Source organism: Falco naumanni, chromosome 1 (assembly GCF_017639655.2).
Source record: "Falco naumanni isolate bFalNau1 chromosome 1, bFalNau1.pat, whole genome shotgun sequence".
Classification (NCBI taxonomy): domain Eukaryota; kingdom Metazoa; phylum Chordata; class Aves; order Falconiformes; family Falconidae; genus Falco; species Falco naumanni.
Genome location: NC_054054.1, coordinates 14,253,516 through 14,276,552, shown reverse-complemented (window position 1 = coordinate 14,276,552; position 23,037 = coordinate 14,253,516). Strand labels below are relative to the sequence as shown.

At 42.2% G+C, this 23,037-nt stretch overlaps 1 protein-coding gene across 2 annotated transcripts in view; it reads right to left on the bottom strand.

Moving 5' to 3' along the window:
• Positions 1 to 14,808, bottom strand: part of SMAD1 (SMAD family member 1) — a 48,643-nt gene extending 33,835 nt beyond the window's left edge. Inside the window, exon 1 of one of the 2 annotated variants that reach the window (XM_040582172.1) lies at positions 14,664 to 14,808. The gene's annotated coding sequence lies outside the window, so the exon portion shown is untranslated. Of the gene's footprint in view, positions 1 to 14,372; positions 14,602 to 14,663 lie in introns of those variants that run through there. The other variant, XM_040582162.1, reaches the window with a different exon arrangement.
• Between the last annotated feature and the right edge of the window lie 8,229 nt (positions 14,809 to 23,037).

Sequence of the window (23,037 nt, the reverse complement as noted above, 5' to 3'; positions counted from 1 at the left end):
ACATTTGAAATAAAAATTATCCCAACAGTTGTTAAGACAGCCATCCATCACAGTGGGTATTTCATAGTGCATCTTCAGGGCAGGTTTAGCCACTTCACTTGTGCTGTGGGGTATTTAAAGTCCATATGTTGCCCCAGCAGGCACTAGGAGCACGCAGGAGTAAAGGACCTCAGTAGTATTGTTAGATGATACAGGCCAAGTCCTGAAAAATGCACAGCAACCTATAGAAAAAGTCTGAAGCACTCGCTATGGCTTTGCAAACATGGGATATCCACAAAGATGCCATGACTAGTCTAGCTGTTAAAGTAAGTTGGAATTCCTTTTCTAAAAGGTCAAAAAGCTGGGGAAAACAGGGGTTTTTTTCCCTTTCATCATAAAACTCCTGTATAACTCCCTTTTTCCACAAAAACCATTCCCTTTCCTGACTTTTTGAACTGTCTTTAGAAAGCAGGTGTTGTTTACAACAATAACAAACACACATCTGTGTGGGTGTGTTAATACACACAAAGGCAGGATAACTGAAACCTCTTCCTATATTTAGATCTGTCTGGTCAGCTCTAATTGCATAATTTAATCAAAACCCTCTCCAACGGAAACACATCCATATTCATCACAGGCATCAAAGGAAACATCTTTACAAACTATATCCTTTTACAAACCAACACATGGTCCCACGCCACTTGTCCAATTGTTGAATTCCTCCTTTGGGAAGGGCATGGAATTTTATTTCTTTTTATCAGCTGAAAAAAGCATTTCCCTCCAATTCATCAGCACAGGGCGGGAGGAACTTCCTTCACAGGTGAGATGGGGAAAATTTACTGACATGTCACTTTCAGGGTTTGTTTGAAGTAGTTAAAACATACATTTGCGACATAAAGTAAAACTATCAAAAACAAAAAGAAAAATGCTCACCACCACTCAGGCATCAGATTTTTTGAGTTAAGCGCAAAATGTGTTCTGTCTTCACAGAATGGGACAGCCTAGCACAGACTGCATGAATTTAGAAGGGGTTGTCAGCCCCAACCAGAGTAGCACTACAGCAGAGTATTTTTTAAGGAGGGAACCCTACCAAAATGCACTCCAGCTATGCTCAGCTTATGCAAGCCACTGCTACTCCAAATGATTCATTTTACCAAGAGCATGCACCAATACAGTTACATCAGCTGCATTAAACCACTTCTAAAGACTGTGACCCAGACCTCATTTATCAGAGATTAAGATGTTAAATTACAGCTCAAGATCCCCAGCTTTCAAGCAGAATGTTTCACCAAAGCTACATACAAAAAAACCTGAGAAATAAAAATCACTTATTCACTAATAAAAGTGTTATTAGGTCAAGCTTCAAAGCAGAATAAACTGATGAAAATTAAATCAAAAAAGGAACATTGCTAAAATAAATCTTTTCACAGATTAGTCCCCCACCCACCATTTACACACTTGAAATAACAGACTCTTCAGTTTGCCAATACTGAAGACACTTCAGTGCATTTCATGAGATGCACGTTTTTTAAAAGGATTCCTCTACCTTTACTCTTTTTTGCCTTGTTTGCAAAAACTAAGGAGCTATTTTTTGCCTTTAAATGATTGTAAAAACACTGTATCTTCATCTTGTCTTTAAAATGTCATGAGGCAGAGCGGAAGACCTATGTTAAATTTTGTGAAGTGTCCTGTAATTTGCAACTATCATTCTGGACACAGAAAGTGTTTAAAGATGATACAGCTTTCCAAGCCAAGTTTATACAACCCAGAAACAAACAGCAGGATTTGCCAGATTTCCACTGTCCAGTGAAACACTGTTTAATTACAGCATGCCATTAGTGGCCTTCTGAAAAGCAGGACTGGACTTCAGATGACATGAAACCCAGCCTACTCCTGCTCCCCAGGACAGCAAGCAGCAGCTGCACTACATCACAGCAGGTACTCCCTGGCAGTATCTTGGTATTTGTCAAGCCATGCTAACTCACCAGCCCCTTTACAAACGGAAGCAGCCAAGATCAGAATGCTCAGAGTTGCCCCTTCAGCATACACACAAGAAAATGAGACTCTTTATAGATTAATATTTGCAGGCAAATACAAATTCACAGGGATCCTCCTGAGATCAGGTCAAGTAAACTTCAGGTTTGTATTTAAAATACACCAGCAAACACAGATCTAGGTTGAGCAAGGGCTTTAACGGCACGTGAGGTACAAGTCTGAGCTTGCCTATACCAAGAACTTAAACCGCCTTGAACTACACCTCAATGTAATCCTAGAACAGGGTACGATTTCACCAATATTGAAAACTATACTTGTGGAAGAATAAAGCCATCAACACACAACTACAAAGACATTTACATGGCCTCTTACTTTTCCATATGTTTTCATCCAGACAATTACTCTATGGAACCAAAAGAACAATTCTTGGTTCAACTGAAGAACAGGCATTAGGAGCACTAGTTTCCCCTGAACAAGCAGGCACACTTAAAATAAAACAGGTATCACACATTATTGTGGTTGGAGGCCAACAACCTTCCAGGTGACAGCTGGTTCATCAATGAAGCCCGAAAGCTCTGTTCTCAGGAGCATACTGGCTGCAACTGAATTTGCTATCAGTGTTATTTTTTCCTGCCATACCTAAGCCTGTAAATCCTTGTCAGCAGGAGTACTGTCATGGAGAGCGCTGGGCTAGAAAACACAGTTCCCATTTCCTCTGGGCAAGCCACTTCCTCACACTTCTTAGCTTAGAACTTCTCCAGCTAACAAGTGGAGAACAACGCTCTTGAAAGCTACTGATTAAAATGCAAACACAAGACAAAGAAAGCCAGAGAGGTGACCATGCGCACACAACATTTGCTGGCAGGACAGCACCAAGGCAGCTCCATGAGAGCACCTGCCATTACCCCAGGGAACACCTCCGTGCCATGAAAGAAGAGGCAAGCCACTCGGCCAGAGACAGCTTGTCCTGAGCAAGAATCTATGACTACTGCAGCAAAGGGCCAGAGGGCAAAGGCACTGGAGCTGAGATCAGAGCATGTACCGGTGCTACCGCTCCCATCACAGCCAACCAAGTGCCTCCTAACTGCTGTCACCAACAGGGAACAGCCAGGCACAGACCCAGAAGTCACAGACACACCTTTCCCCTTCTAAAAAGCACAAACCATGGGTACACCTGTATGTGAGGAGCCACAGAAACCCAGAAAAACTGCAGGATGAGGCAAAAAGAGCTGTCACAGCCCTATGCCAGCACATCTGCAGAATCTCACATCAAACCGTTTTCTCATATTCCTGAGATCAAGGCTTTGGAGTGTTTTGTACAAAGGCTTCAACCCACAGATAGGAACTGATAGTTCATACAGCGCTTGGAAACTGCACAGCTTGAAAGGAAGTGGGAGATATCCTCCTACATTGCTTACTGGGAATACAGAAGTTTTAAAACACAAGAAAATGGCTGTGATCTACCTATCTGATTCCCTGGTTATCTGCAAGCTTTTTATGATTTTTGGAAGAGGAATCAAGCCTTGTAAAGAATTACTCAGTACTCTTTCCTAATCTGTGAGCTTTTTTTTGTTAACAGAGCCTATATGATTCAGCATATGGAGTTAAGGCAACTTATTATTCATTCCACCGTAATTTTCCAAGACCAGTTTAAAGTCCCAAAATCCAGGTTTTGCAAAGTTGCAGTACTGCAAACTTACAGCTGAGACACCAAAACAGTATTTCCCAAATACCATATGCCCTGCAGGGTCAGCAGCAGTTTAGCTAAAACAGCCATAATGCTTCCATACTTTCCACTGCTGCCTGCTTCTGAACAGTCATCACTGTCCCAGTACAGGGGACAGAAGGACTCCAAGCCCCGAACACATCACAAAGTGAGACAGCAAGAACAAACTTCCAGGACTTGCATTTTTCCAAGACTACTTACTTCTAGTCCAAAAGCTAGTGCACAAAAAGAGCACAGAAAGAGTTCAGACTCCTTGTCTCTAAGCTAACAATCTAGATGCCTTGAATTCTGGGGCTAAAACCAGTATCCCCCAGTTCCCAAGACAACAAGCCTTTAGGCTCAAAAAAGACCTGACTGCTGGCTGGCCTGGAAGATTGAGAGTCCTCCCGTCCCAAATCGGGGGAGGCAAGAAGCTAGGCAAGGGTGTGATAGAAACCTGCCTATAGTCAGAAATATAAGACTTCAGCCACAGCAGCTTGCCACCAGCACTTCCAGGTCTCAACCACTCCCAGTTCACAAACCACAAGAAATGCATTGAGTCTGATCATGAGCAAGAGTTAGAGCTGTTAAAACCAGTGGGGACAAGGGCAAAGGGAACAGTTATCCAGTAAACTGTAGTAAATAGCCCTGGAGTATTTATGCCAGTTATGCTAGGTGATGTTTTCTGCACAGAACAAAATTTCCAAGTGTGTAGCTGATCAGGGGGTGGGGGGAATTTACAGTCAGGTTCCCAACATCCAGATAGTTCCTTGGCATAGCAGAAGGCTACAAGGTAATTCAGAGAGAACCTCGTTCCAGCAGTGCCATTAGGGAAAATACTTAAAGTTTGTATTTCAAATTTGTAGATACATTTCTTAACCTCAAGGAACTAGAGTATTACAAAGATACAATGTTTGAAGACGTTAAACAGCTAGCAGTAACGAGAAAAAGTAAGGGGTTTAAAACACATTTACCATATACCGTTAAACAAGTGCTTATAAATTTCTTCTGAGAAAAATTGATTGAAAGCCAAAAATTTCAGAGTGACTTACGCAGTGGTACAGAACGCAGGAAAGCTACAAGCAGTGCACTGGCTTACAGCACATACCTGCTTCAGGTGCTCAAACTCTCTTCACTGGCAGTGATTACTGGTAACACCAGCCTGCTTTTACAGGAGAGTTTTTAATGGATTTAATATTTAGCTTTTCTCCAATTTCTTGATAATGCTGTTAACAGTACCTGGTCTGCCAGTTGTTTCAAGTTATTTCATCCTCTAAAGAATAAAGTTTCCGCTACTAAGAAGTTAACCTTGGAGAATGTTCTTTTCTTCATGAGAAAAAACATTTGTCCTAGCTCATACAGAATGTGCACTAGATGCGCTCTGCTCAAAGCTGCATTAAACTAGAAATACGTTTCTAGTATAGCTTGCAGCTTATACTACCAAAACAGCACTTGATCAGGAAAGCTTGTTTAAGTGTTCCTCTCCATCCATCCTCCCTCACCTCTCATAAAATACACTGTATCATTAATCATTGTCGTTTTGCTGCCAATATAACTACACTGGGGCTTTGTGACTGACGTAACTGTTGGCAGTCTAACCTCACCATGCTAATCACCAACATCAGTATCTGGGAAAAAACCCTGTAAATTAGACCTTTCCTTGGCAAACATATTAAGGAAGTCCTCAGCTGGGAGTACTACAGTACTCATTTGTAACTGGCTACCTCTGACAGCTGCCTTGGGCCAGCAAGGTCACAGGTCCACAAGCAGATGAGCAGCTCTAACAGCTTGCTCCTACCCAAAAAGAAAAGGTTTCCCTTTACTCCCTTGTACCTCCTTTGGTACTCCAACATAACTTCTCCTCTGCTTACAGTCTGTCAGCCAATTCCCCTTCCTAACCTGGCAATTAACAACAACAACAAAATAATGTTCTGCAGAACGGCTGGATCAACTCTGAGCAGAATAAGCACCGAACCCACCCAGCCAGCACATGCAAAGAAATCTGTGTCTGGGGTTGAGAAAGGCCAAACTGCTAACAGTTCTCTCCACCTTGTGGAGCTGCCACCCCCTTAATGTTAAAAAATTATATCCAGGACAAAGATTAGCTTACACTCAGACATGAGTATTTCTGTTGATTTGCAAAACCTCATCTCATCCCCAGAGCAATGAGCTCTGCCCTAGCTGGTTCTGAATATCCAAATGCTCTAGCAACCACTTCAATCCCCCTCTGCTATCACCATCTTCTGCTCTAGGTAACTGGACATCAAACTTCAGAAAAAATAAGAGTGATTTCATATCCAACTCTCCAAAAACCACACACACTGCAGAGTTTTAAGCTGAGAGTATTTATAAAATATTTTGCAGGCTAAACCTAATACGACACGTTACAGAAACTATAATTACATTATCTTAAGTTTTTAAGCTAATAAAGACAAAGACTTTTCCTTTGGCTACTAGCTGACTCTAGCTAGCGTGGATAATAAAGGGTCTGTTATAAAATATGCCAGACAGCAAAACCAGCAGCAGGCAAAAATGCAAAACAGGAAACTGTAACAGCAGAGGTGGCAACCTATATGTAAGCCAGGTTTTCCGAGACATTCAGCAAGGTCAAAATTCACATTTTTCAAAATAGTATCGTTCATCACTGCATTCACCAGATAATAAGCAGAACAGGGACAAAGACATAACCAATGTCTGTTGTATCTATCCGTCTCCTCAGTGCTAAAAAGGCAGAAGTGGAAAGACCAAGAGACTGTGTGAAGGGAGATGAAACTCTGGTCCTGAGTGTTGGAGGTTCACAGTGAGATGTCAGTAAAGCCACACAAGTTAAGTCTGTCTCCCTCATCTCCCTCTTCCCTCCCTGTGCAGGGAAGCACACACTTTAGATGCGCATGAGATTTCTGAAAGACCACACATTTGAAATTAAACCAGTGTAATCACATTTAACAATCCCTGAAGCCATCATGTACATGTTGTCAGGTCTGCGAGAAAGTCTAGGTAAATTTCAACTCTACTTTCATCACTGTTGTGACAGAACAATAATGCTGTTGTCATACAACTGAAAAAAAAAAAAAGTCACCTGGACATGGTCCTGGGCAACTAGGTGGCCATGTCTGAGCAGGGGGTTGGACAAAACGACTTCCAGAGGTCCCTTCCAATCTCAACCATCCTGTGATTCTGTGAAGTTCTCAAAACAATCACCTGCTCAATAATTTGAAAACAAGAATTTGGGCCACATCAGAAGAACAAATGGTTCAGTCCTGCAGGTGTTTCCATACCATGCTCTTCGCTATAGCACCTGATACCTTAAGCAACCATGACTAAGCCTTGTCATGTTCACATACAGTTTGTCTCCAGGCCTATCTGCAAAGGCAAGATTAATTATTTTAGTATACGTGGAATAAGGCCCACAAGGAAAAAAATTTAAAAGAATCAGTCAACTTGTTGTAGTAACCTGAAGAAAGTCCCACCTAAAGCCCTCCCTAGGTTAAAATAAAACCAAACCACAACTTTCCCCAAACTACACTTTACTCAGGAAACCACAACAGTGGTAAAAATATGTCAAATTTCACAATGGAGCATTTAGATATTAAGAGAAAGACCCTTTAAGCAGAACTATGCTTTATTGATGAGCCAGTTTTACGAACTTTTCAGGACCTGTGAGCAGAATCTATACTCCTAAGCAGGTACTAGTGGCCTAACTTGAAAGTAACTTGTTTCATACAATACACCTCCAGAAACCCTTGAAAAAAAGACAACTGGCCAACACTGAGCAGAGGTATTCTGCCAACATTTTTATCCTACCAAAACATTAGCAGAGTTTGGTTTGCAGCATCTTGGGAGGGCTAGGAAAAAAAAAAAAAAAAAGGACAAAGAGTTAAAACCTAACAAAGAACAAAAAACCCACACCGGTACACTTTTGCTATTCTTCAGCTTTATAATTTACAGGGACACCACAGAGAATTAAACCATCAAGTGAAACAGCAGGAGATGTCAGTTCCACACCACCTTCTACCCACTCTCTCACACACACACTTGCAAATTTGTCTTGGAGAAAATTTCTTCAGAGCCCTCTCTCCACTGCCTCAGGAAATAACAGCTAGTTACAAGCTACCTTACTAGTAAGATACATGTAAAACTGCAAGGACAATTGATCAATTCCTCCCACATCCATATTCAACTGTAACAGATACAAAAGTGAAATATATTGTTGGAATAAAGTCAAATATGCAACTTATTAACAGCACCTGACCAAACTGCAGATGTTTCCTCCTCCTATCATCCTTAGAAACCCATTTAAGTGGAAGCCACAATTTGTTGCAACATGATTCTCCAGTTATTTACTTTATCTTTAACCAAAACTGATTTAATGCTTTTAAGCCTTTAAGCAGCATTTAAGTATTTATATATAAATAGTTATTACATACACACACCTTGATAAATTTATAGGCTCTTCTCAACTATATATAGGTTTAGTCTACCTTTATCTGATTCAAATAATTTAACTTTCAACAGCAGTGAATGTTATTTTAGGCATTCATATGTGCACACACACATACAACATTCCTATCAAATGTGAATAAGTTATTTACATCCTACATACACAGCAGTACAAGAATAAGGTATCTTTAAGAGTCTCATGCCCAGGTGTCATCACACTATGCCAGACAGAATGCTGCTATTATTGTCAATGCCTTAAAATGCTTAAAATCAGAAGGAAAATATCCTCAGTAAATCAGTGTTTCATGTAAACACATAAGAATGAGATACCAATTCCTGATACTAAACGAAGTGAGGAAGAAAAGCAAGCAAAAGTATGATCAACTACGGTCACTGCACACCCCAAGCAATCTGAATATAAAGGATTCTCTGTTTTGACCTGCTATGTAAGTGTCAAGCGTTAGCTCTCTCTGCACACTTGCTTTTTTGCCTTCATCTACACAGACAAGTTTTTAAACATTTGTACATCAGTCTTGCAACTTCTGTAAAAGAAACTCTGTAATGCTGTAAATCCTGAAATCCAGCTTCTACTCATGCACAAAAACTGTATTAAAAGGATACAGGATACATTTTCAGCTTCCCCTTGAACAATAGCTCCATGTATGGAAAGAAGGTCCATCAGTTGAAGCTGGAGGGTAGACATGATTCTTACACCCATGCTGGGGACAGAACGAATAAGACAGTGAAAAGTCTTGCGATTCTGTCTACAATCACTTCAACGCTGTAAAATTTCGCTAATGGATATCTTATTTCCAAGTTACGCAATATTGCATTGATAGTCCACTTTGATGTGGATTGGCATTTTAATGCCAAAAAACCTTGCAAGTTAAATACATTGGAATACCATTAAGTACTATAATTCAGACTGTCTATTATACTGACTGACTTAGTTTCATCTGCTGCCATGTTGGAAAGAGCGTTCCCTTTATAAGCACAGAAATATGAAATAATGCCTCAGAAATCACTGGTGAGCCACATTAATGATTTGCTTACATGCCAAGACAACATAATAGTTGCCTTTGGATGATACTGCTTTGAACAGTGCCTAAATATAATGACTTATATAAGGCATGTTTAAAAATAATTTGTTTTCCTCCTTGTACTCCAGACTTCGCCTGTGCATGCTAGAGAAAGGGTGGGGGAAGAACAAAATGAGAAAGACTGGTGACATCTATTCTAATATCATTCTCCCAAGTGGCTACCCCATACAGAAATACAAGTAACATATAGACCAGAACAATTACTGAGCTACGTTAGAATGACTGAATTGTGCAAGTGTCCAGAAGAGCTGTACTGGTCAGGTTCCCTGCACTGGCAAGTCTGGAGGGGAAAAAAACCAAGCCAGCCTTCAACTCTTGATCTGAACTCAGCTTTTACGCAGTCTCCCAAGACACAGCACTCACAAGAAGAGTACAACGGAGCAAAGGAATCCATGCTTGGCAGAAAACACTTCGTAATTTAATGACAGCTCAACCCAGCAGCTGTGTCACACACAGTAAGGTATCAGGAGGCAGCACTGTGGTCACACAGCTATGCAACACTTCCACCACAGCAACCCCAGTGCCACAGAACCTGACACATCCTCCCTCCTTCAAAAAAAAAAAAAAAAAAAAAAGAATGGATCCATCTACATAACTCGGCAGAGTTTAGCCTTACGTGCACTGAATACTTGACCTCACAGTCTAATTAGTAGAAGTAGTGTGCTCGATCTCTGTTCCTATTCAACTGTGAGGCACTTCCAAAGCCAATACATGCAGGCACGAAACCGAAGTAGGGAGAGATCTTGTACGATCTGGGTTTATTCCGGAAAATGCCTCAAATTCCTTGAAATTAGCCTATTTTATGAAATGTTTGGCTTCTCTATCCTGTTAAAAACCAAAGAGTCCCCCACTCAAATACACATAAAGCCGAAAAGCTTCTGTAATGCAAATTAACATTTGTCTCAGGAGGAGGATAGGGATCTTTGTGGCAGCCATTAGCAGCCAAGAGTGTCCTTGTCCTCACCCCGGAATCTACCCTCTGCAAAGCCCTTCACAAAAGCCCAATCTAACATTTTCTCTAGTTATTTTAAATCTTGAAGAATAGCAACATTCTACTGGAAATAGTTACACAACAGCCTGCAGGGATACAACTCTATCAATTAAAAACTATCAATTTAAAATAACAACTTTCCCATCCCAACCAAAAACACCTGTTACAACATAAAAATTCCCTACGCTCTTCTACCGCTACACCATCATAGCTTGAGCAAAAGAGCTAGAGAAGGGCAAGATGCCTGTGCAGATTAGTCTTTAAGTCACTAGCATTTCAAGCCACACTTGCCAATTGGGTGTTTATGTTTTAAACTCAAATTTTCTGTTCAGTAAACTTCAAAGGTAAACTTCCAGGAACTGCTTATCATCATTAAATTATTAAATTTAATAATTATAATTATTAAAATATTCACTTTTTTGAGACACTGCTATACACAGAAGAAAGGCCAGTGGAAGAGTACTAGTCTGCAGCTACTAGAGGGAAAGAAGTGAAGTTTTTATTGGCAGAACACCTTTCCCCACTCTGAAAGCACAACTGGGTGAGTTTGTTATCAAAACCTGAAGCAGAAATTTTAAGGGGGAGGGGGGCGCGGAGCAGAACACTGAACCACAAAATAAACACCAGTACAATCACTTCATTAACCATAAAGTAATTTGTTAAATCTGATTTTCATTTTCACAGATATTATGGTTCTCTCTTCAATAGGGTAGTTTCATTTATTCATCTGCACTGACACAGCAGAAGAGAGCTCCATATCCACAGTCTGGAAGACACTGTACCCAAAAGCAAGCTTTAATTCTTTCATCTGCCACTCAGGAAGCACCTTAGCTAAAGCACAGGACTTAACGGATCTCTCACCACAAAGATTTATTTTCTCTGCTTCTCTTGTATCCTTCATAATTATTTTTTTTTAGTTACATTTGTGACTAAAAATAAGAGATATTTCTTTCCTGGCTGGGAAAAGATCAGGATACATAGTGCAGAGTTAACACCAATTCAGGTATGAGGAGTTGGTTTAACCACTAATACAAAACTCTCAAATCACCAAGCAGCATGCTGGCTAGCAGAAAGAAGAAAAATCAGGATTTTCCCAAAACACTTCATAGTGATTTTCTCAGCAGAAACAGCAAGACCTAAGACATTCAGTATATAATAAAGGTTTTACTGTCTGTTGCATGCTAATTTCTAAGCTACTTAGAGCAGAAATGTGGATCTGAAGCCACAGTTGCCTTCACTAGGAAGAGTGACCTATGCCAATATTCAAAATTACAGTCTGTTCTAAAATAAGTTTGGTTATATAGTTCAAGATATGACTAAAATGCTCTGTCTTATAAAAGAACTCAGACCCAGAGGAACATTTCAACTAGCAGTTACAAACTTTAGCTGGATAAAAACACTAGGTAAAAAAAAGCCCAAACAATTGGCTTGTTTACCTGATCGTCCCCTTGATACCTGACAACACAGTCTGCAGGTAAAATCTAGCTGACTTTGAGGCTTTAAAAAGGATATATAGAATTCAGAGATATTCACTCACGAACATTTCACACACACACACACCTCCAAGCTGCACATGCCTTCATCTGTTTCAGTTGCAAATGACTGCAGGAAAGAGGTTAAGAGTCAACCTAAATTGTTCAGCATTTACTCTTCACAGGGCCACAAGCTTTAATTTCAACTACTATTTGCATAACTTAAATAATAAAACACTGTGCTCTCTTTATTTGATTCTTAAACCACTCATATCTGAAGCACAATGGGACATGTCACAGACACTTGCTTTGCTGCCCTCATAATATGGTTTAATTATGATGACTGAACTAACGGGCTCACATCATAGACTTTTACAGGTTGACCCTGTGTCATCCTGATGTATCATTTTGCACCAGTTCAGTGCTGTAAATCAATTTAAGATCTCCAGCAGGTTGAAAAGGCTGGTTAATGATGCTTTCTCTGCAGTCTCTGGGGACTCCACATTATACACAACTTACATTATTTATAAAGCAGAGATGATGCCTCCATTAGGCTTGTAAGACTACTCAAATGAGCTTTTATTTTACACACACAGCTTGGGCTTCATAGAACCAAACACTGGCTATATGTGATATGCAGTGCAATCATGCTTCAGTTTTTTTAAAAAAGTCACAACCCCTTCTTTTTTTTTTTTAAATTTAAATCTTTATACCAAGCAAAGAAACTCATAATTTAATCTGAACAATTTCCCAGTATTCAGAAACACAAGCACTTTTAGTAACCTTTGTATTGGTTTTCTTTACGTTCAATTCTGTCTTCAAACTACAAAGGAAAAGCAAAAACTCATCAGCTTTCAGACATTTGATTTGATAGTTAATATTTATACAGAAAGACGTCCATTCAGTCACATTTCTCAAATGTATTGGATCATCACATCTTCAAGGGTATACAAAAAGGCAAGCTAAACAGGACAAAGTAGGAAAAAATGTATTTGATTACATACCCAATGGTTGATGGGGTCAAAACCAAAGCAAGGACAAATCTCTACCCTTAGGGTAACCTGATCATACCTTGAACTGATCCTCTCCGGTAGCTGTGGAAGGCTTCTGGATCACCCAAAACAAGGGAGATTTCTCTCAAGCACCTACTTACAGTCTGAAGTAAACTGCAAGATTTCATTACTAAGACCAGAACAAGAACTTCAAAAAGGGCTAGCTATCTTTCATTTTCATACTGATGCTCTTCCAGCACAGTCACAGCAAGCACTCAAAACTTGCACAAAAATCCAATGAGAATCTCTAAAAAGGTTTATAGCAGTATTCTGTGGTTCAATCGGAAAATAAAACGAGTATTAATCAGCTGCAACTAACAAACTCATCTCCCATTATTCAGCAGGGTAACTACAGACAAGTAAAAGAAAAAAAAATTAAGTCAATGTTAACACCTCAGGTACCCTCACATGATTTGCTCCTATTGTTTGACAGGACAAGGTGCACACAGCCACATGAAGACCAGCAGAATTACAAACACACGCCTGCAAAGAAAAGCGGTCTCTGTGAGCTAGGTTAGCTTCAGTTATTAGTCTTATTCTTGAGTGCTGCTTAAAAACACATATAACTGAAGGAAGGGGGGGGGGGGGTGCGTGTGGGAGGGTGTTAAAAGTTTTTTGAATTCTTCTCTGCGTGCAAAAGAGATTTGAACTCTCAGCCGTGACATGCCTGAAATACAGCTTTTTCCTAAGCGCATTAGTTTCAAGATGCCATGTTTTTAAACGCTGACATCCATTAAACACTGACATGTTTCACACAATGATCTCTTCCATTTGCTTGTACGGGAAATACACATCTACTTTTACTCCTCCCCACCTGGATCTAACATTACTTCTCCTTCCCCAAATAAAACTGTTACCTTTTCTAGATGCAGTGAGCATAATTTTTTCCCAAAATAACGATTATTTTTTTGAATAAGCTCTAATTATTCAGATACCGTCAAAGCAAACTGTAAGGTCAGACCACATATCTTCTTCGGATTGATCTACTAACAAAAGAGCAAGCACAGCAAGCCTTCCTCAGTCAGAACTCCCACTGACTTGAGTTTATAACAGAGAAAAAAAAAAACAAAACAAAACTCAGAATTTGGCCCAGATCCTTTTGAATGCATGACTGAATATTTCCACACCAGTAAACTGTAATAAGCTTTAAAGATCTATACTCAGGATAAAATTATTTGGCTGTAGAGCCCGAGCCTACGAAGAAACGACACCGAGGAGGGGAAAATCTCATACATCCAAACCTTCTACCAGGGACGAGGGGGGGGGGGGGGGGGGGGGAAAGTGAACTTTCCTTGACCTCCACGCACAATTTGTCATTTAAAAAAAAAAAAAAAAAAAAAAAGGAGGAGGGGAAGGGGGCTGCGGAAAGAAAGGAAGGGGGGAGCACCCTAAGACATGCAGCGGCCAGGGACAGGGATCGGCCGAGGCAGGAGGCGAAAGGCTTCTCCCCGCAAACACAAAGGCGGGCGCTCGCCCCGTCGGGCTGGAGCTGCGCCGCGTCCCCCCGCGGGGTGCACAATGGGGCCGGGGCCGGGATCGGGGCCGGGCGGCGGCTGCGGCGCAGGGCTCCCCGAGGAGGAAGGCGGCTGCCCGCCGGGGAAGGGCGCTCCCTCCCGCCGGGCCCGACGCGGCACCTACCCACAAACTTCGAGCCGGGAGCGGCCGGCGGGGAAGCGGCTCCGGGTCTCCCCCGGGCTGCCGGAGGGACGCCATCATGCCGGGGAGGAGAGGAGGAGAGCGGAGCTGCGCTGCCTTCGCGGCGCGGAGGAGCCGCTCCCCCCGGCCCGGTCCGGCGCGGGGTTCCCCGCACGCTGCGCCGGAGCCGGGGACCACCCGGGGGAGCGGGGGTGGGGAGGGGGGGAGGAAGGGGGAGGGCGGCGGAGGCGCGGCCGCCCGGCGGGGAGCGACGAGGAGACGCGAAGTTGTTACCGGCTGCCGGGCGGTGAGGGGGCGGCCGGGGCAGGCGGGGGCTCCGCGCCGCCGCCGGGCAGCCCCGCGCCCGCGCTGCCTCCGCGCCTGGATTGATCTGGTCTGGCTGGCGTCAGGCAGTCGGAGCCGCCCAGCCGCGCTCGCCCCGCTGCCAGCGCGCTGCGCACCGACACACGCACACACACACGCACCGGCCCGGCAAGGGATCCTCTCCAAATTACCGCCCCCGCCGCGCCGGCTGGGCCACCGGGCCCCGCTAGGAGCGCTGCGCCCGCCGCCGCCAAGCGGCCGCCCCGCGGGCGCGTCCCTGGCAGCGGGAGCGCGGCCCGGCGCTCGGGGGGCGTTATTCCCTGTCCTGGCCCGGCCCGGCCCGGGGTGTCGTCCCCCAGGGCCCAGCCTCGGCCACGTTTGCCCTCGAGGCTGGCGGAGGATTCAAAGGCGCCTATGTAGCCGCTGGAGCGCGGGTGAGATGCTCCGGGCAGCTGGGGCTTTCAGGAAAGCTTCAAATACAATGAGACTTGCAATTAAAGTTAATTCTGTAACGCTCTGATTGAACTGGATTTCATCCTGCTGCTTGCTTACAGGTGGCTCTGTCCCTGACTGAACCTATTCTTAATATTGAAGTAATTGCTGTAACACTTAACAATCACAGACCGCTCTTCATCCCCAGGTACTTCACATGCGGCCATAGGTGCTGCTGCAGTTACTCCTGATTTATGCAAGTAAACCTATTAATAAGCACATGACGCTTCTTGTGCAATCAGACCTATAGTAGTGAAGTCTCACCCCTATAGCCCTCTGAAATGAACCTGAACTCCATCTGAATCTGCCAGCGTCTGCTCAAAAGCCGAGCTAGCTGAAAGCTTGCAGCCCGCTTGAGGAGCTTACAGGAATCTTTACTGTAGTAGTCAGATGAGCATGGCGCAAGTAGGACTGAACTGGAACTGATTCTTTAACAAATGCTTTGGCTTTTACTCAGTCATCATTCCTGGAAGGAGGTATGAAGTAACAAGTGCAGGATGTTTCTACATGGCAAAATATTACGATACACCTACACTGGCATAATTACATCTCTATACTTACACCAGTAAATTTTCACATGTATATGAAGTCCTAGGCATGGTATTAACCTTATTTTAAAACATAAAAAAACTGAGGCCCAGAGAAGTTAAGGCCCTGAGAGTTTTACCAGTTGAACGGTAACAAGTGGTAAGTCCTGGACTTACCCACTGGCCCACCCAGGTGCATGACGAGTCTGAGAACACAGAACTGGAATGGATTGCCCAAGGTCACAGAAGGAGCATGACAGCAGCAGTAAAAAGTACCCAGTTTTATGGCTGTGAGGTTATCAGCACTTCTAACTTCACAATCTAAAATTCATCCATTTCTTTGTCATGTAAATACTATGTCATTTGCAAACAGGTAAATTGTACTGATGTTAGGTGGCATGTTACAACAGAAGCGTAGTGAAGAACTCCTGCACAGAATGATGACACAATATTGATGGGAATTTGATTTTAATATTGATCAAGCCTGGAATAAAATTAAACTTTTACTACTTAAGTTTTGACCCGTACATGTGAACGTAGGTAATCAGCTTTAACTTGCATCCTGTGGTTGTACTGTATATAATTACAGTTAGCAAGTAAACTTTTCTTTGTAATGTGCAGTCAAACACAGATACAGTGCAGCACTGGGCTGCAGACATTAACTGGAAAAGGTTTATCTCAAGACAAAAATGTCTCTAAATTTTCTCAATGTGATGAAGATACTTGCGAGCAAGGTATAGAAGAAACCTGACACTGCTACTGGTTTTTGTACTGTGGTAGTGCTTACACCAGGGCCAAGTGTCCTGGGTCTAGAGTGGTGGATGCAGCAGCAGTACCTACCCCAAGAGTGTGGCAGTCTCAGTGATCCAGTCTCAGACAAATACGTGGAAGAGGCCTTACGTGTGCCTAAGGTCTGCTCTGCTCTGCTCTGCTCTGCAGGCTGACTTGGCAGGACTGGGGCAGGCAGCAGGCTCCATCCGCTGGATCTTTGTTGTTTGAGTACCTGTCTATTCAGTGCATGATTCACACTAAATAGATATGACAAGAAGGTAATTAGGAAAGCACTGCAGTTTGTCAGGTGTCTTGTTAGAACCATGTTTTTACTGCTTTTGTTGTTGTTAGGGTTGACTGGTTGGGTTGCTTCGGCATGAGAAAATTAAATTATTTTCTACTTAGATTGAGGCTTGGGGATGATCACATTGATATGCTCCTTTACCTAAAAAGGGCTACGAAACAACCTAGTATGGCCTTTTGCTGATGTTTAATAACCAGAACGGTTGTTCTGGAGAGAGCTGGTTAGAACTAGCTTCAGACAGATCAGTTGTGTGAGAAGATCAGAGGGCAAGCAGAAACAGTGAGTGAGCCATGGTAAAATCTGCCACGAGGCTTCCCTGCCTGGGCTCTTTTGGTAAACAGCCCAGCCAAAACTTCAAGCCTGCCACCCACTTTAGGATGTTCAGCTCAGAGCTAACTGTCCAAACCCCTTACTCTGTGTGAGTAGTATCAGCAGTGTCTTAATTGTACATCCACCACTTCCAACTCCATTGGCTGCTTTGAATATACCCTAATTAAACATCATTAGCATCTGCCTAGCTTTTCTGAATAACATGAGGAAACTTAAAAAAGGAGAGCAGAGGGGCACATACACCTGGGTATCTAGCTTGATGCTGCTCCTGCAATAGTGTTTCTCCTCTGCATTGGGCTAAATAACTGTGCTATTTCAAGAGGCCACAGAGAACTTTGTTTTTTCTCTTTTTACTCTGCAACTACATGATCATTCAGACTGGTGTAAGGAAAACAGGCCGCGAGGCTGGAGCAACGAAGAAAGAAAAGAACCATCCCTTCTGTAAACAGCCTGACCTTTGATCAGATTAGATGTACAATCCAATGATACCATCAGTCATAAGGCCTGTGAACCTGAATTTTAATGTAGTTGGGGCACTTAAGCAGATAAACTCCTAAAAAGATTCTCAAAGGAAACTTTAATCTCATAGACACTTTTTAACGTCTCATCAAGCACCTGCCTAATCACCTTTAAAATCTGTGTGTCAGAAACAGCTTATCAGAAGGCAGAGTGCTAAAAGATATTCGTCATGCTGCGTATTTGATACTATTATATAACAAATATTTAAGAAATACTGCTACTAATACTGTTACTAATACTATTAGTTTTCAATTTTCCTCTAAAATCAGAGTTTATATGCAGATTATGATTTAGTATTTCTTGTTAACCTCAGCCAGGCTTCATCTGGCTTATTCAAGAGGTTCCAGGGAGAGAGAGTGCCTTCTGGAGACAGTTTAGCTCCAAACTCAGTAACTTTGCTTCACCTTTATGTACACCAGATTTCTGCCTGTTTCATGATAACTAAATTGTATCAAACAAAACTTATTATTTACATTAAAAACACTAGAGAAATTTTCTTTTTCACCATTACTGTGTTGCCCTAGCGTGGGAAAATACCAACAGTATTTTCAGACAGAAGAGGCAGTTCTGTCAAGAAGAATAACAGATTTCTAAGGATACTGGATTTCATTATTTCCTTCTTTCCTGGGCTAGCTGGTAGAATTTATCAACACCCATCCTTCATGGCTTTTCTGCTTCTTCTTTGAATAGTTGAGGTATTAAACAATCCTCCCACCTCAGCATTATTACAATAGGTTACGCAGGCTGTTTAGCAACTACACAAATCTGTTCAGGAAAGATGCCTCAGGGAGAAGACAGCATGTGGGAGAAGGTGAGGAGTATTTTTAGGAGTCCATCATAATTGGGCAGAGCTGCATATGGTTTTCTAAACCCATGTGGATAAAAGGATCCATCTAACCACAGTAGCACAGAGTTCATAGCTGATTTCCACTGTCGAGACAAGCACTTGGGTTTGAGCTAGTTAAAATACTTCAGTCCTGCACCACGGCAGGAGTTGTACAGTGTACCCATCAGGGCTGACTGAGCTGTGGCCTCCAAGGGCAGACTGAATGGGGCAGCAAAATGACAGCATCAGCAGAACTGCTCAGCTGACACCCTGTCCCCATTAAAGAGGGCCTAGTGGCCCTCCTGTCTGCTTTCTTTACTGCCCACCTGCGCTGCCAAACTCTCTGCTGGTAGCCGTGGGCAGCTGGGGTAAGGGATTGTTGGGGCTGCTGTCCTTCCCTTTCACCTCTCTGCTTTCCAACTCCCCTGCTGTCCAGTAGCAGAGGCACAGCAGCCTCAGCAGCCCCAAGCACCTGCCCAAGGCAGGCTGAGCACAGAAACCAACCACCAGCACTTTAATGGGGATACAGAATTATTGGGGTGGTGGTACCTTGAGCTGTTTAAGGAGGGTGGTGCTTGGAGGAGCTGTTCTAGTGCCATCCTCACAACAGGGATTTCTGCAACCCCCACCAGAAGGCAAAGCAAGGTGTTTTATGCCAGAAACTGATCTGTCCTTGTCCTTGAGCGCCAAGATTCAATTTTCCCTCACTGAAGAGAAGCTTTGAGCTGGCACTGTGAAGGTTATACACACAGAAGAACTAAGTTGTGAAAGGACTTGAAGACAGAACTTGTGGCATGAGAGCTCTCTCTATACACCTGCTTTGGTGTGTCTGGCCATTTTCTAGAATGAATCCTTCATGAGTTTGCCTCTGTAGAGTTAAATGTCTACTTGGGACCTGCCTTAGTTTCCTGACTCACTCTCATAAGCAAAAGAACAAAGAACCCATTTCACTCTTAGAAATTCTTCCTAAACTGGCCCACCATGATTAAGTGGGATTTATATAGAATAAAAGCGGAACTCATAATTTTACAAGGCTATTACATGTATTTCCCTCTGTTACCTTAAATAAGGCTTCTGCTGTAAATCTATCTGCAGATATCAGAAAGGTCTTTGATCAGATTGAGTAGTCATTCATCTTTTCCACCGTTGAGATGATGGGATTTAGACCAAAATTCATTACTTTCCCAAGATTAATGTACCCAGCTAAAGCTGCCAAGGTCCTTATTAGAAGTTATGAATTCAAAAGGTTTGGACCAAAACAAAATACTAAGCAGGGCACTCCCTTATCTCCTTTACTGGTTGTTTGATCTATAGACTTTGACATAAGGACTTTGCTCCAGCAATATTACATTGCACCCTGTTTTGACAGCTAATCACATGCTGCCACGAAGCACAGTATTCCTGCCCACTGCAATGCACCAGTAGTGTACTTTCTAGAGAATAAAATTGCATCTGCCTGTGCCCATGTAGAGGCTTTTGAAGGTAGTTTCACTTTCTCCTGGCTATCACTTCAGCAAGAGATAATGGACTCCATGTAACCAAACATTATTGGTTCTTTTAAAATTAAATATCTCTTCAGTCACTCAGCTTAAAAAGATTTCCATAACTGGAATAACCTAGCTCTGTCATTGGTTTCTTGGAAGACACTGCTAAGATTAATCTTATCTCCCATTTTAATTACTGTTTTCAAGTTCTTACAGTCCTTGTCCCAGTTACATCTTGTTGCAAAACCCACCAGAGAATGATATATTAAAATTTATTCAGACAGGTGGCAGATACAAAATTAAAGCTAATAACTCTATGAGAAAAGAAATCAAAGGTGGTTTGGCAAGCCTGAGCTCTTACTACTTGGTCACTCAGTTGAACTGTCTGTACAACCATTACACTAGGAACTGGTGCCATGCGAGTGGCTGTGTGTCACAGCTTGCCATGTGGGGCTAGGGAGTGTCACGGTCAGGCAGTTGCACTACCATCCACGGGCTAAAGAGGCCTTGGGATAGGACTGGATTGTAGTGACAGATGAAAGCTAGGCAATCCATGGTAACAGTCTGGATACAGGGCTCTATCTCTTCCTTTATATCCGAAGAGGACACAACTATGTTGCACGTTGGAAGACTAACAAAAGCACACGTATGGCATCTAAATGCATCCCTTTACTTCCACATCTTGTTGATATTTTTTGACAAAATACTCAGCCCATTTTATATAATGATTAAAAATATAAAAGAAAAAGGCACCATGTCTTATTTTTATTCCCTGTATAAATAGTACTTATTGTGAGTAATTTAGAAATGTCTTTTCAATTTTCCAAACTGATGCAAGCCTAAGTCACATTGCCTGAGTTCAGTAAGCTGTCAGTAGTAAACCAGTCCCACCCTTCCTCCTCCACAACAGCTGCTCATCCCTAACCCCATGTCACCCACCCCCTTTGTGCTGCTGGCACAGTTGGTGGAGCCATGAAATGAACAGGCCTAGGGAACTGATCTCCTTGGGGAAAACAAGTGTTTCAGAGGCCAAACTCATTTTTAATTTGGATCAGTTCCCTGATCTGGTTCATTGTATGGTTGTCCAAATCCTTGTGCTGATCTTATGTATGGGCAGGACTGAGGTGGGAAAAAGGGCAAAACTTACCTTTTTGATAGTGTCGTTGGCTTCATCCAGTTTAAAGTGGTCATCAAACTGTGGTAGACTTAGCAAGGTTTTTTTTAAACTAAGGAAAAATACTTTCACTTTGAGTACAACTGCAAGCAGTTTTAGAAGAGCTATGGTAAGCATAGGAGCAGGGATCACCACTGAGTAACAGAAGACTGGAAGAAAGCATGACAGGACTGAGGAACTTAGTGAGTTGTTGTGATCACTGCATATTAGAAAAGGCAGCTGTTGAACACTGCATTATATGGTAAAAAGCAAAAAACCTGTTGCCCTCCTGCTGTTCATGAACCAACAGAGGCCAAAGAATCACAAGGATCCCACCAAAAATTAATTGACTCTTCAAAAGGCAGATTTGTGCTCAGCTGGCTTAAAGAAGCTGATACCTGGGCACCGGGTATGCCTGTGTTCCCATGGTTTTTCTTTCATATATTCTCCAATTCCAGGATTTTCATTTGCTCTTTGCTTAGGGTGTGGAAGCAACTGAACTCTGGAGAGCAAGTAAATCAGTGTTTAATTAGTCATCCCAAGACAATGGGTTCTTAGTGCATTCTCAGTAACAGATAGCCCTGGTAATAAATGTACATGTAATGTATTAGTTTCCATTTGTACTTTCAGGAGGAAATTACCTTGTAGGTTTCAAACATCCTGGTGGTCACACAAAGTGTTGAAAAAGGTTGCCCACATGACAAGAGCATTTAAATCAATTTTAAACTCTACTATTTTCTTGCTTTAGAAAAAATAGCCAAAATTTTGACAAGTTTGAGCAGCTTTAAAAGCAACCCCCTCTACACTTATATGCTATTGCACAAATCACATCTCTAAATCCTCACTATAAGTAAAAATCACACATAAAAAAAAAATGAGTTAAATGCTTAAAAGTCATGACTGATCAAAATTAGTATATGGTATAATGTTAGTTAAGTATTCAGTTTGGGTGCATCCTGGTACCTGTCTTTAATTGTGTGCTTATATATGTTCCTTCCTGCAGACCCCTCATTCAGTGAACAGAACAAATAGTGGTCAAATAATGGAGAGTGATTTTGTTTTGTCCCCAGGTTCATGGTGCAGCTAGCCATTATAAAAAATGGTTTTGCAATATTTAGATGCAAAAATAAGCCTGGCTTACAGCTTATAGCTTATCTCTTGACACAAAATTCGTCTTTCCTTTCCCTGCCAAATTTCATCTCTCTTCCTAAGTGGACAGCCTTACAAAAAAAAAAAATCAATTTGTTATTCTTTAACCTGTTTTCAGAACTACTTGAATTGTTTCGCTGATATTTTCTACACATATTCTGCCTGAAGCACACACCCAAGGGCAATTAATGTTTGATGAAGTTCTAAACACATAAAAGCAACATAATCTCAATGTAGGTAGTACTGGGCAACCTGAATTACAAGTGATGATCTCAGTCTACTAATAATGTAAAGGACTAAAGCATGCTATGCATATCCAGTGGGTCTGCTGTTGTTGGAGATGTCAGAGAGAAGGGAAAGGACTACATGGCTTACCAACACTTGGGAAAACAGATTTCTAAATACCCCAGCCAATGGTTCTTTAAACATAAAAGCAAAATTAAGGTACCCATTTGCCTCTTCAGACAATTAGGTATAAAGCAGTTTTCAGTGTAAAGCATTTTATCTGGATGCCTAAAAGTATAATCTTTACAGACAAGGATCAAACAGACATCAGCACAGAAAGCCCCCAGAAAACTGCAAATGGCAAGAGATAGCCATGCCTTACTCTAGCTTTACTCTAGCTGAAAACCTGCACTCTGAAAGTGGCCTTACCATCAATGCACAGTTGGTCCAGCTTCTGCAAAATCCAGTTGTACAGTACCTAAACCCTACAGCCTGGGGAACCCTACAGCTACCCCACCCTGCTCATGTGCCTAAGGCCTTCAGCACCTAGAAGACAGCACAGAT